The 15,902-nt window shown below is 35.3% G+C and overlaps 2 protein-coding genes across 15 annotated transcripts in view; one reads left to right on the forward strand and one right to left on the reverse strand.

Annotated features, from left to right (window-relative positions):
• The window catches only part of tmem19 (transmembrane protein 19), a 1,055,620-nt gene that overhangs the window by 623,196 nt on the left and 416,522 nt on the right, over positions 1-15,902 (reverse strand). The window lies entirely within an intron of this gene.
• The window catches only part of slc2a13a (solute carrier family 2 member 13a), a 171,827-nt gene that overhangs the window by 88,734 nt on the left and 67,191 nt on the right, over positions 1-15,902 (forward strand). The gene's annotated exons all lie outside the window — the stretch shown is intronic.

The following is a 15,902-nucleotide window of genomic DNA, read 5'->3' on the forward strand; positions in this document are numbered from 1 at the left end:
TTTTTCTCTCACGTCTGCCTTTGAAAACACTATTGGTTGGGTTTAGTTCAGCGGTGAACTTGCACAAGAAGGACGTTTATCTGAAACGTACAACAAAAATCATCAATGTGTATACAGCGCCCTCTAGAGGTTTTGTCATCTAAAACGCATAATGAAACGTACCTTGAGGAATGTATTTAAAGTTTTGCTATACATATTTATGAAATAATTTCGTCAACTCATAAATAACAAAGCTGACAATGAAATAATAAAAAAATGGCCACTTTGCACCAAAAATTCCACTTGCTAGCATAAATCCTAAGGGTTCTTGACATGTGAAACAGATATTACCGTACGTACCGAATGCGGCGAGAGCGTCATAGTAGCCGGAAGTCATTCATATTCAATGACAGTCAGCGCCGAAAATCGGCGAGGAGCTGCGCGGCGTGGGCGTCGAGGAGAGTTGAAATCAAGTCAACTTTATGGTAATGAGCTATGACAGTTCGGCAGCAACCAATCAGAATGAAGACGTCCACCGCTTGATAGGAGTTCAGAGAACACAGACCTGTGAACTTTGCTTCCGACCACAGTTGTTCCCAATGGTTTGATGATTGCGGTCGCCGGATTTTCAATTATTTACAATGTTTTCTTACAGAAACATGCATTAAATAACTTACTGATGTGCATTAATGTTATATATATTTATCTTTAAAAAGCGGGAATCTCACGGGACGTGACAGTACAAAACAGTACAGCTGCTTCAGGATATTTCAGACATATGGACACATATTGGATAAATAGAGCAAAGCCGCACCACACGCAACTTGATCTTCCATTGTTATATGAATTTGATAAGAAGTGCGCAACATTTTCACGCTAGAAACATGTTTAATGCAGGAATGTAACTGATAATGCTGCAACGCCTCCTTTAAATACGAGATCAATGTAGCCAGTTTTGACGCTCTCGCCGCCGGAGCTGAAGGCAGACAGTGTTGTTGCCAGGGCGGCCAGAGTGACCTTGGACGCTCTCGCCGCTTTCGGTGTGAACTTAAGGTTAGGCTGTCTAAAGTTTGTCACAACTAGAAATGGGACGATAACCGTTTTCAAGGTATACTGCGGTTTGGAAAAGTCAAGGTTTTAAAAACGACAACATTTTCTGTAATACTGTTCCTTTGGTTTGCGTAATGTGTTTATTTACATTTTATTTTAGCACAACGGTATCTCCAGCAGAAAATCTATCCAAAGATGCCATGTTAAATTGTGTGTTTTTGAAACTAAGGCAGCAGAAGTCAATGACTCATTTGAATTATTCAGCCTGACATGTTTACTGTTTAAAAATAAATAAATATAGACGAGAAATCGTTCAAAAAATAAAATATATCGTTTTCACAGGGGAAAAAAATGTTTTTTATCCAGACCTAAAAATAATATATTTTCAGAGCAGTAATCACAATACCGTGATACCGTAATATTTTTTATTAGAATACCAGCCCATGCCTAGTCACAAAATTCGTCTAAGTGTTGCAAGGGTGTTTATGGGAGAAAAATACACATTCGCTATTGAGTCGCCTCTCAATGACACAAAAGTGGTCAGCCGACTCGTATAGCAAAATAGATGCTTGATTAGAGACTCGATTTCGAATTTGAGTCGATTTCTGATGGAGATTTGAGGTGTGATTTCTTCTCTGACAACCTTATGGATTATGGGTGTCTTTGTTGATTGTTTGGTCAGCTGGTGTCTTTTCTGGTGCTGCTAGTCATGACATCGAACGCATAACACAATTATCAGGGTGTCTTAAAAAGTCTTAAATGACTTGAATTTAAAAAAACAAACTACATTTTAGGCCTTAAAAAGTCTATGAAATATTGTATTGCAGTTGTTAAATAGTGTTAAAAATGATTTAACAAAACGTATTAAATTAACAAAACGTGTTAAAACGTATTAAATGTTTTATCTATATTTTTTAATATTATCTATTTTATTAACTGTGCATGGTACAGTTATCTTGCTTACAGTAATATTTGTTTCAAAACGTTCTCCATGCATTTACCTGGTGAGTACACTGATCCGGACATACAGTTAGTTTATAACTTGGTCACACTTTATTTTGATGGTCCGTTTGTTGAATTTAAGTTACGTTGCATCTACATGCCAACTAACTCTCATTAGATTATAAGTAGACTGTTAGGTCGGGGTTAGGGTTTGTGTAAGTTGACGTACTTGTTAAGTTTCTTCCAGCCTGATCTCACGAGAAAACGTAAGTATTTTACGTTTTGCATTTAACCGACTAGAAGAAACCAACACAATCTCACGCCAATTCGTAACTTTTTCATTTAGTGGCTAATTCGTACGAGTTCAGTTGTACGAAATTGTACGAATTTAAAAAGGAGGCGTGGCACCTAACACCACCCCTAAACCCAACCGTCATTGGGGGATGAGCAAATCGTACTAAAATGAGGTGAAGTATGAACGAATTATGTACGAATTAGCCACTAAATGAAAAAGTTACGAATTGGCGTGAGATTGTGTTGGTTTCTTCTAGTCAGTTAAATGTCTGTTGATGAGCAGAATCAGCAGATATTAAGCAGTCAGTCTACTAATACTCAAATGGACCATCAAAATACAGCGTTACCTATAACTTTTCTATTGTTTTCTTTTAAAGAAAAGGTATGTTGGAGAAAAATGCGCATATATACAACTAGAGTTTGCTTGTTTTGAGACATTACATAAAATATGTGGTGAGGAAATAGCTGAATTTGATCGATGTTTTGTTTGGTTTATTTGTAATAAGGTCTCTCCTGTCATATATCGTGATGTGAAGGATTTTGCCCCCATAATGGTTTCTTACCTTGCCGTGGTGTTTAGATTTTGAGGATCTTTTGGTCTACTTCACTTTTTCATGCAGGCCCTATTTAAGTGATTTCTTGATTGCGAACAGGTGTTGTAGAAATCAGGCCTTGGTGTGGCTAGAGAAATTGAACTCAGGTGTGATTAAACCAGTGATGTGTTATGATTTAACGGGGGGAGGGGCTTTAAAACTGCATGACGTGTTTACGTATGTTATCTTTGACTAATATTTTAACCTGTTTGATGATCTGAAACATTACAGTGTGACTAACATGCCAGACAAATAAGATATTATTATTGAATATTAGTTTAATATCTCAAAAACAAAAACAGCAGATTTTTAACTAAATTTTCTGCCGAAATAGCAAAAAACGTCTGCAGATTCTGCTTGACCCTAGCTGTAAGTCTGTTATTTTTACTAAAGAGGAAATATTATTTGAGTTTATCACCACAACTATAGAATCTGTATTATGCTTTTAAAAAAACGGCTCAGGATCGGGTCTGTATCGGTCGATAGTCAGAATTTTGGTATTGGGATCGGAACGGTTAAAAAAAAAAAAAAAAAGGTATTTATTTTAGGGACCGAGCACCGAAACAGTTCGTAGGCCCTTTTGGAATTGCTCCGTTTCTTCTTTTTTTCTTCTTCTTTTTCTCCGAAACGAATTGCGATTTTGAGGGTCTACACATGCCTGAAAACTCACGAAACACTGCACACGCCCCAGAAGTGGCGATAATGTAAATTTGTTATGGGTTCCGGAAGTGGACGTGGCAAAATTACTCAACAGCGCCACCTATGCACATTAGACGGACTGGCCCCAGAGCTACGCTTCGTGCACATGCACGAAAATTGGCACACGTCAAACATGCCAACAGCTACAACAAAGTCTCAAACCCAACAGGAAGTCTGATATTTTTACCTTCCTGCGCCAAAAAATGTGGCGTTTTTGCCGTTTCCAGGCGCTGTATTTTAACGAACTCCTCCTAGGGATTTTATCACATCGACATCAAAATTGGTTTTGTCATCTAAAGGCCTTGGCGATGTTAAATTGCGAAGATCTACAGTTTTCGTTTATGGGCGTGTCCATGGCAACCTCGCAAGCTTTGACGATTCGCCAGGAAACAGGAAGTTGTTATAGCTCAGGCATGCATCGTCTGATCTGCCTCCTCAAAATTCACATGATAATGACATAATAAGAGTCCTGCCCTAAACACGTTTACATGCCAATATCCAGATACAGTTATAGCGCCACCTGCTGGCCACAGGAAATGACTTGTTTTACAGTGCAACAAACTCCTCCCACAAATTTTATCGTGTCAGCACCAAATTTTGGGTGGTGTTATCTGAAAGCTCTAGCGATGATATGTTGTGAAGATCTAGTAGGGCGTGTCCATGGCGGCATGACAAACCTCAGTTCTTCGCCATGAAACAGGAAGTCCTTATAATTCAATCACACAATGTCCGATTGGCCTGAAACTTCACATGGTTGATAAGATTCCTCTCCTGAACACATCTACACGCCAATATTGAGTCACAGTTATAGCGCCACCTGCTGGCAGAAGAATGTTTGGCATAAATGTGTCATTTTTCTCAGCTTTTTAATATATATTGGCTTAAATTAATATTGTTCGCTTTTCTCTGTCATCCTAAGGCCACCGGGTGGCGGTGAGCTTTAATTTTAAATTTTTGTTTGTTTTTCTTACTATTCAAGGTGTCATTCTTCAGTTCTTCAAAATGCTATACTGCAGCATAGCATTAACTCATAAACCCGATCTTCAAGTGCTCTGTAATGCTTTAAATCCTGTGTTTAAGTGTTCGTTTTATTTACCGTAAGGAGCTCCTGTAGCAGCACTTGATGTGTAAAATGACCTTCACTTAAAGAAGCCACACTAGTCAAGAGTGAACACTGTAATTGCTCCTGAAGAAAGGAGTTTTTTTTGACTGGTGTCACATCAATTTAACGTAATTGGGATTCCTTGACGGTGAGGATCAAAAGGGAGAAGAATTACCTTCTCATTATAAAAATATCCGCATGTAGCCGAGGCACATCTCGACGCTTCAGTGAATGTGTCTACCCTTGATATTAGCAGAGCGCAAGCCCAACTCGCCAAGTGGCTTCCACTGAGATCAAGAGGAGATTTCTGTCAGGATGACAGCGAATATAAGAGCGTAAAGTAGGTTACGAGAAAACTGCATCGCCTTTCTTCATATTGGCTGTATTCATATTGGAGAAGCTAATGCTAATTACTACTACCCATGCTAAAGTCACATAGATTGACATATATATGAGTATATGTGTCAAATTTTGAATTTTTTTAGGCTTAAAGGGGACTTATTATGCAAAATTCACTTTTATAAGAGGTTTAAACACAGGTCTGTAAATAAACCCAGCTTTTAAATTGTAAAATTTGATTGATTTTCATTTTTATAATCAGACTTGACAGACCTGGATTGGCTAATCGGGAGGACCGGGAGAATTCCCGGTGGGCCAATCCTTTTTTTTGGCAGCGAGGGCCGGTGTTCCTAGCTGCTTGCACTCTCAGTAGTCGCCCTTTTTTCATTTATTTATTTATTTGACCATAGCATCACTCCTTTTATTCATTATTTTGCCATAGCTCCACTCTTTTTATTTCTTTTTTCTCGCAGCCCCGTAAGCAAAACGCAGCCTGCAGGTTAATGACGTAACTGTTATTCGACCCCAAATAACGGCACCATAGTGAATATAAGAATGAAGATTACACCTGCTGAATGAAAATCAGATGATTCACTACATTAATAAATCTGACATAACTTGATCAGAAATCTAAAAAGGGGAGAAAAAGATTAAGTCGTCAATAGAAGGTAATACTGTGGTTAAGAGTTATCCAGATAACAGTGCAATACTTATTTTTTTATTCCAAAAGCACCAGCATAACAGCGCCATTATGGTCCAGTGGTCAGGATGTTGCGTTATGATGCAGCTGACCTGAGTTCGAACCTCACCAGAGTCTTTTTTATTTATTTATTTGTTTTTTTTAAGTTAAGACATGTAATACTGTTTGTGTTACTTATGTAGGTGTACATATTTTATTTTTTTATGTGATCACCGTTACAAAGGACTGGATATCTAAAAAGAATTTAGCACAGATTCTGTATTCATATATTGCAGGAAAGGACAGTGTGATGTTTTAAAGAATAGTGTTGGAGATTTATCTACCCTTTAATCCTCCCATATTTACGAAAAACATTTGAAGTTCTAAAGCAGCTGTGTCCTTGAAAAAGACGTGATCGTGCCATTAGAAACTGAATTGGAAATGACCTGATTTTACTATAGTCAGCCGTAACCTGAGGTGGGCCGGTCTAAGGCTTGAAACTCAAGGGGCCCTATCATACACCCGGCGCAGTGGGGCGCAAGACGTGGCGCAGTAGTCTTTTGGTAGTTTCAGCTTGGCGCAAGAGTGGTTTTGAGGCGTTGCCCTACGCTGTTTATATAGCAAATGCATTAGCGATCATATGTGCGCCCATAGGCGTTCTGGTCTAAAAAGGAAGGCGTTCTGAGGCGGACCGCTGGCGCGTTGCTATTTTGAGAATCTAAAATAGGTTTTTCATTAGACCAAAACTAACCCGGTCTAAACTCCAGCGCAGAGTTGCGCCTCGCTTACACACTGCTTAATACGCACAAGAGAGCAATAGGCAAATATCTTTACATATGAAAAAATGTAAATATTAAGGATATATATAGGATATAATAAGAATAGATATAGGATATAAATATAAAGGATTAAAATATTACAAAACATATTATTTACTAGCCTACATAAATATGAAAAATCACTGCTTTTATGTCTTCTTCATCTCGGGAGGCTTTTTCAGTTTTTTTCATTCATAACAGTTTGCTTCTGTATAATGTTATTATTATTAGCAGTATTATTTATTATATCCATATTTATATTTGTTTTATTAAAAACAAGCTTAGATTTGCCCACATGCTGGTTTTAGACCATATGTGGCACAGCATGTGTTTTAGGATATAACTCAGGTTTTTGAGCACACTTCATTATTATTGTTCATTTATTCGTTTGCTGGAAATTAGAACTGAATTTAGAAATAGTTTTGAAACTAATATTTGCGCTTAACAAACAAAAGTATTTATTTATAGACTAATTGATGTCTGTGCGTAAAGGTTTCCCTATCCAAGAGCGAATGTGAAAGTAGATCCATTATCTCTCATTCTCACGCAGTAGATGCTCTGTTTAACAGTTTTCTGATAAAAAACTGACAACTGTTACTGTTTGCTTGTGAAATGCTCATTTTTCCCAATTAGACTTACTTTGCGTCCTGTAAATAGCGAATGCGCTCTTGGCGCAACGCAGCTGGCTCTTAAAGGGAATGGGAGATGAGACTTTAATTGGTTTATTCTCAAAACACACCTATAACTCATTAAGAAAATAAACTCAACCCTTTTAGACTATGCGCCACGGCGCAAAACAGGTTTTCCCGTCCGTAAATGAGCAAAAATGCGTTCTGACACGCCCTGAAAGCGTTTGCGCCCTGCGTTTTGCGCTCTGCGCATGGACCGTCAAAATAGAGCCCAAGGGCTGAAAAGGAGTCCCACTCCAGCCCTGAGACTTGATGAAAACAGTCTGCAGAAACACTTTTATTGACATCCTCTCATTGTACGTGTCATCAGAAGAGGAAAGCCCCGCCCACTAGTGATGATCTATCCCCTTAATTAGAGGAATGATCAACCTATGTCACACATGATGTCACACAGGTTACTGATTGCAAAAAAAGAGCGGTTGCAATAGCAAACATGTCGAGTTGAGCGGTAGGATGCCAAATTTTACCGTACACCACACTGCTTTAATGCCAACCGCAGACATCTTTGGCTAAAAGGGAGCTGAATGGAGTGAGGACCTAATTAATAATGCTGGACTCTGCAGTTATATCACGGAAGTTCACGCTATGCTGAATCATACTCATTACTCGTTTTTGATTGCAGCAATGATTTCAGCAAAAGAAGTTCAGTATGGTGAATTAAACTGCGGACCTGAATGCTCAGAATGAAATGTAAACTTGTACGTTCACATGCTCAGCCGTTGGCTGTCAGAATGCAGTTGTACTGCTTGTTGATGATGATCCAGGCCTTGTACAGCTCTGTCTTCTTTCCTTGTCTTTGGCTAGGCAGAACCTCGGTTTTTAGCACTACACGGTGTTGAATCTGGTAACCATGGAGCATTATTTGCACATGACCACACATAACAACATTGTAGGCATCCAAAGACTTTTAACTTGTCTGTTGTAAAGTCACTTGAAGCTTCAATGAGATTGTATATTTGGCGCTGGATGCTCGGCCATTTCGTCTTATACAATATCCATTGTGAGGGTGCTGTCGCAAATGGACCTGTCAGACGAACTCCGCTCACTTTAACGTTACTTTTGACGAATCACTGTGCTTATCAATGTGTGACAAGCTGCTATAATACGCTGAAAGCATTATGTAAATAACATATATAATATGTAATCAATATACTTTATTTCTAAGACGACGACAACAAACTCCGCATCGGATGTGATTACCTCGCTGTAAATGCGAAAACTCCCGTTTTTTCCTGCATCCTCGTTGCCCGCGCGTCCTGAATGTTTACAAACATGGTAATTCGTCAATACTGACACACAGGCATCTGTAGCTCCGCCCTCTTTTTAAAAGAACACTATCTCATTTAAATTTAAAGCGGCAGTCACCAAAACAGCACAAGGGTCAGTTTCAGAGAGTTATAAAACATTATCTGCGTGATATTTTCTGTAAATATAGCCTTAATGTTATAGTGATATTAACGTACTGCAAACTGAGTAACTACATCATTTTGACTACGGTACGTCTTTCAAAACTGAACGAGTTCGGCTGATAATACGAACTAACTTTGCCTCTGAATAAACAAACAGAGAACACTGATCACACACTTACCAAATCTGTAGAGACAGGACAATCAACACCAACTAGAGCCGCGTCTTTTTTTTTTGTTTTTTTTTAAAAGAAGACGATCGGCAAATCTCGACTCATCATTTCCAGATGTGAAAAGCTCTCGCGTAAAAAATGTTCCTTACAGATGTATTTCTGTCACATGCACTGTAGTCCAAACGTGAATCCAGCTGCGCTCTCATAGCGGGAAATGAAAGCAAAACCTTCGTTGCAGCACATTTATAAACACAACACTGATGACCCCTGTCTCCAAACAATACTTCTTCTTTCTCTGGCTTTGGCGTTTCTCTTCGAAGTGATCATGCATATTAATGTAGTTGCACCTCATTCCCAACAGAGTCATGAATTGTTATGAGTTAATGCTACACACTCAGAGACGTCAAGGTGTACTCGCAGGTACAGACATCCACTTTCCACACTGGAATGCACGCAAGTATCTAATCACCATGACGCAGCTTTAAAAATTAGTTTCAAACCGAACGAATTTGCTCGAAATAACGCGAAAACAACCTATTTTCACTTTTTAGTGAGATATTTGTGTCCTAATTGTGTTTTTAGCAGCGTCGGACACATACGACTGTCAACATCTTAAAACATGTGTTTTGGTGTTTCGTGACCCTTTTAATATTTTGAACGATCATGCTAGAATCATGCTAGTAACATGCTAATTCATGCTAGAATCATGCTAACAACATGCTAATTCATGCTAGAATCATGCTAACAGCATGTTAATTCATGCTAGAATCATGCTAACAACATGCTAATTCATGCTAGAATCATGTTAGTAACATGCTAATTCATGCTAGAATCATGCTAGTAACATGCTAATTCATGCTAGTTCATGCTAAAAACATGCTAATTCATGCTAGAATCATGCTAAGAACATGCTAATTCATGCTAGAATCATGCTAACAACATGCTAATTCATGCTAGAATCATGTTAGTAACATGCTAATTCATGTTAGAATCATGCTAGTAACATGCTAATTCATGCTAGAATCATGCTAGTAACATGCTAATTCATGCTAGAATCATGCTAGTAACAAGCTAATTCATGCTAGAATCATGCTAGTAACATGCTAATTCATGCTAGAATCATGCTAGTAACATGCTAATTCATGCTAGAATCATGCTAGTAACATGCTAATTCATGCTAGAATCATGCTAACAACATGTTAATTCATGCTAGAATCATGCTAACAACATGCTAATTCATGCTAACAACATGTTAATTCATGCTAGAATCATGCTAACAACATGCTAATTCATGCTAGAATCATGCTAGTAACATGCTAATTCATGCTAGAATCATGCTAGTAACATGCTAATTCATGCTAGTTCATGCTAACAACATGTTAATTCATGCTAGAATCATGCTAACAACATGCTAATTCATGCTAACAACATGTTAATTGATGCTAGAATCATGCTAACAACATGCTAATTCATGCTAGAATCATGCTAACAGTATGCTAATTCATGCTAGTTCATGCTAACAACATGCTAATTCATGCTAGTTCATGCTAACAAACTGTTAATTGATGCTAGAATCATGCTAACAACATGCTAATTCATGCTAGAATCATGCTAGTTACATAATAATACATGCTGGAATCGTGCTAACAACATGCTAATTAATGCAAGAATCATGCTAATTCATGCTAGAGTCATGCTAATAACATACCAATTCATGCTAGAATCATGCTAATTTATGTTAGCAACCACCTAGCAACCACTCAGAACACCCTAGCAACCACTCAGAACCCTCTAGCAACCACCTACCAACAACCTAGCAACTCCTAATTGTGTTTTTAGCAGCGTCGGACACATACGACTGTCAACATCTTAAAACATGTGTTTTGGTGTTTCGTGACCCTTTTAATGTTTTGAACTATCATGCTAGAATCATGCTAACAACATGCTAATTCATGCTAGTTCATGCTAACAACATGTTAATTCATGCTAGAATCATGCTAGTAACATGCTAATTCATGCTAATATCATGCTAAAAACATGCTAATTCATGCTAGTTCATGCTAACAACATGTTAATTCATGCTAGAATCATGCTAGTAACATGCTAATTCATGCTAGAATCATGCTAACAACATGCTAATTCATGCTAGAATCATGCTAGTAACATGCTAATTCATGCTAGAATCATGCTAACAACATGTTAATTTATGCTAGAATCATGCTAACAACATGCTAATTCATGCTACTTCATGCTAACAACATGTTAATTCATGCTAGAATCATGCTAACAACATGCTAATTCATGCTAGTTCATGCTAACAACATGCTATTTCATGCTAGAATCATGCTAACAACATGCTAATTCATGCTAGTTCATGCTAACAACATGTTAATTCATGCTAGAATCATGCTAACAACATGCTAATTCATGCTACTTCATGCTAACAACATGTTAATTCATGCTAGAATCATGCTAACAACATGCTAATTCATGCTAGTTCATGCTAACAACATGCTATTTCATGCTAGAATCATGCTAACAACATGCTAATTCATGCTAGTTCATGCTAACAACATGTTAATTCATGCTAGAATCATGCTAACAACATGCTAATTCATGCTAGAATCATGCTAACAACATGCTAATTCATGCTAGTTCATGCTAACAACATGTTAATTCATGCTAGAATCATGCCAACAACATGCTAATTCATGCTAGAATCATGCTAACAACATGTTAATTCATGCTAGAATCATGCTAACAACATGCTAATTCATGCTAGAATCATGCTAGTTACATAATAATACATGCTGGAATCGTGCTAACAACATGCTAATTAATGCAAGAATCATGCTAATTCATGCTAGAGTCATGCTAACAACATACCAATTCATGCTAGAATCATGCTAATTTATGTTAGCAACCACCTAGCAACCACTCAGAACACCCTAGCAACCACTCAGAACCCTCTAGCAACCACCTACCAACAACCTAGCAACTTCTAATTGTGTTTTTAGCAGCGTCGGACACATACGACTGTCAACATCTTAAAACGTGTTTTGGTGTTTCGTGACCCTTTTAATATTTTGAACGATCATGCTAGAATCATGCTAGTAACATGCTAATTCATGCTAGAATCATGCTAGTAACATGTTAATTCATGCTAGAATCATGCTAACAACATGCTAATTCATGCTAGTTCATGCTAACAACATGTTAATTCATGCTAGTTCATGCTAACAACATGCTAATTCATGCTAGAATCATGCTAACAACATGCTAATTCATGCTAGTTCATGCTAACAACATGTTAATTCATGCTAGAATCATGCTAACAACATGCTAATTCATGCTAGAATCATGTTAACAACATGCTAATTCATGCTAGTTACATAATAATACATGCTGGAATCATGCTAACAACATGCTAATTAATGCAAGAATCATGCTAATTAATGCTAGAGTCATGCTAACAACATACCAATTCATGCTAGAATCATGCTAATTTATGTTAGCAACCACCTAACAACCACTCAGAACACCCTAGCAACCACTCAGAACCCTCTAGCAACCACCTACCAACACCTTAGCAACAACCTAGCGACACCTTAGTAACCGCCTAGCAACCCCTTAGCAAGCACTCAGAACACCCTAGCAACCGCCTACCAAGAAACATGCAAATCTATACTAGAAACTTGCAAACATATATGTACTTTACTTATCTATGTCGACTGTTTCAAAACTACTTCAGTTACACTTTTAAACCACTTCAAACTTTCAGACTCGGCTTTTCAAGCCACCATAACGTTTGTCCTCAAACTTTAATATCTAGTTATATCTAACAGACAGTTTTTGGTCTTCTAAATCTATTGTTTGTTCTCGGGTGTGTTCTTTTGTCAGTGAGTATCTGACAAAATATCGAAAAACCAGTGAACATCTTGGTTTTCCCCTCATCAGTGTGGAGTTTTCCTCAACGCTCAATCAGTTTTTGAGCTGTAAAATCAACAGAAGGGTTAAAGAGGAGACAGATGTCTCTCCTACACCCAGTGCAATCACATTATGGGCGCGCGGATGTTTCAGCGGTTTCCTTTGGAAGTAAGGATTGCATGTCTGAGCGAATGAAGTTAGCGGCTCATTAAAAGTGTTTTTTCCCCTCTGTTCAGTCCCGTTCTGAGAGCTTCATGAATTTGAGTTTGGAGAGGTAATCGAATGAGCGTCTCTGGAGAAAATCCAGCCGTCCTCTGACAATAATATCAAGCAAACACAGAACCGCTTTACTCCCAGCAGGAATTTATCTGTGAGCGTATACGGACTTTGAGGAATAATAAAACCTGAAATGGAAATTCTGTAATCAGCTTCCTATCCTCGTGTCGTTTCTGAACACCTGTGCACATGTTTTACTCTTCATATTTCTCATGACGTTCTCCCTGTGTTAACTGTGAGTGCTTGTAGTTCTATTAGAAATAAAAGACGCATGTACCAGTATATGAATTAAGTTCCACAGATGAACATTTTAACTTCATATCTTTCAGAGATAATAATTTGGTTTCAAATATTATGTTTATCCTTTGCTGCTCTTGGAAGAGATAAATGGCAAAATTATTACTTTATTTTATTTATATAGTATTAGAAAAGCTTTTGCGCATCTTATATATATGTATATATATGTGTATATATATATATATATATATATATATATATATATATATATATATATATATATATATATATATATAATATATATATATATATATATATAATATATATATATATATATATATATATATATATATAAAATATATATATATATATATATATATATATATATATATATATATATATATATACAGTTGAAGTCAGAATTATTAGCCCCCCTGAATTATTTGCGCCCCTGTTTATTTTTTCTAATCATAATAGTTTTAATAACTCATTTCTAATAACTGATTTATTTTCTCTTTGTCATGATGACAGTAAATAATATTAGACTAGATATTCTTCAAGACACTTCTATACAGCTTAAAGTGACATTTAAAGGCTTAACTAGGGTAATTAGGGTAACTAGGCAGGTTAGGGTAATTAGGCAAGTTATTGTATTATGATGGTTTGTTCTGTAGACTATCGGGAAAAAATTGGCCTAAAGGGGCTAATAATATTGTCCCAAAAATGTTTTTTTTTTTTACAATAACTGATTTTATTCTAGCCGAAATAAAAAAAATAAGACTTTCTCCAGAAGACAAAAATATTATCAGACATACTGCGAACATTTCCTTGCTCTGTTAAACATAATTTGGGAAATATTTAAAAAAGAAAAAAATATCAAAAGGGGACGAATAATTCTGACTTCAACTGTATATATTTCTCATTGATAAGCAATAAGATAAATCAATAAATAAATACATAACAATAAAAATAAACAATAACAACAACAATAATAAATAATATTAATAATAAAACAAATGATATTAATAAACAATAATGATAATATATAATAAAATAGAAAATAATATTAAACAATAATTATGAACAATAAAATAATATAATAATAATAATAACAATAAACAATAATATTAATATTTAATAATAATAAATTATACTTAATAATAATAAACAATAATAATATCATTAATAATAATAATGACCATTAATAATAATAATAATAAACAATAATAAAGACCATTAATAATAATAAAAATAATAATAAACAATAATAAAGACCATTAATAATAATAATAATAATAAACAATAATAATATTATTCATTAATTTTTTGGCTTAGTTCTTTAATAAAATAAATAATATCAATAATAATAACAAATAATATTGATAATAATAAACAATAACAATATTATATAATAATATGAATAGTAATAAATAATATTAAACAACAATAATATTAACAATAATAATATCATTAATAATGACCATTAATTATAATAATAAACAACAATAATAAAAATAATAATGTTATTCATTCATTTTCGTCTTAGTTCTTTAATAAAATAAATAATGTTAATAAATAATAAAAATAAACAATCTTAAAAATATGAATAATAATAATAAATAGTATTAAACAATAATAATAATATATAATAATATTTAATAAAAATAAATTATATTTAATAATAATAATAAAAACCACAATATTAATACTAATAAAATAATAATACTAAATAACAATAATAAAAAACACAATAATAATACTTAATAATAAGCAATAATAGTATTATTCATTTATTAATTTTCTTTTCGGCTTAGTTCCTTAATAATAATAATAACAACAACAAATAATATAATCAGCAACTAATAATAATAAATAATAATAAACAACAAAAACAATAAACAATAATAATAATCTGTCCAAATATGAACTAATATCTGCTATTCAAAATATTTGACAATACTATACAATACTGTCACGTTAGCGTGATCAAAACAGAAACAAAAAAACGGGAGTAGAATCCAAGTGCAGTTTAATATATTATTGTGCAGAGAAGGTGACAATAATACAAAAATCCAAAGTGCAAAGTAACAAACAAAACAAACAAACCAGGAACTCAATCAGATAAAACTCTAACTAGATCTTAACAAGAATAACAGGATACAGACTGCAATCAGGAACAAACATACTGATATAGACGAACGGCGAACTGACAAACAGAGGTGGAATGGTTGAATATAAAGTCCAGGTAATCAACGGGGAAACAGAGACAGCTGTGTTTGCAATCAGTGTAGATGACAGACCGGATGTGTGCACGAAAGAACGTATGGAAATGTAGTTCTAAGCCACTGTAGTTTGCTGGGAGTAGCTGGTGAACTACAGTGGCATCTTGTGAACAAAAAACAGTCATGACACAATACTATGACAAATAATACAATACTATGACAACCTATTTAAAAATATATTTAATTAATTTTGAATGAATCATCCATACAACATAGTACGTCATTTGATTCAAGCTGAATCAAATTGATCTTTAAACCATACGTTAGCTACATTTTCATTTAGCAGTGTTTTTATACGGAGAGAAGAGTGTTTCTGCAGGTGGTTTGTTAAGCCCACTCACCAGTATTTGTTGGAATAACAACAATATTTTATTTTATAATGTGACCGATGTGAAATTGCCACTTGCGTGACTTTGG

The sequence above is a fragment of the Danio rerio genome, chromosome 4 (assembly GCF_049306965.1).
Source record: "Danio rerio strain Tuebingen ecotype United States chromosome 4, GRCz12tu, whole genome shotgun sequence".
NCBI classification, from domain to species: Eukaryota; Metazoa; Chordata; class Actinopteri; order Cypriniformes; family Danionidae; genus Danio; species Danio rerio.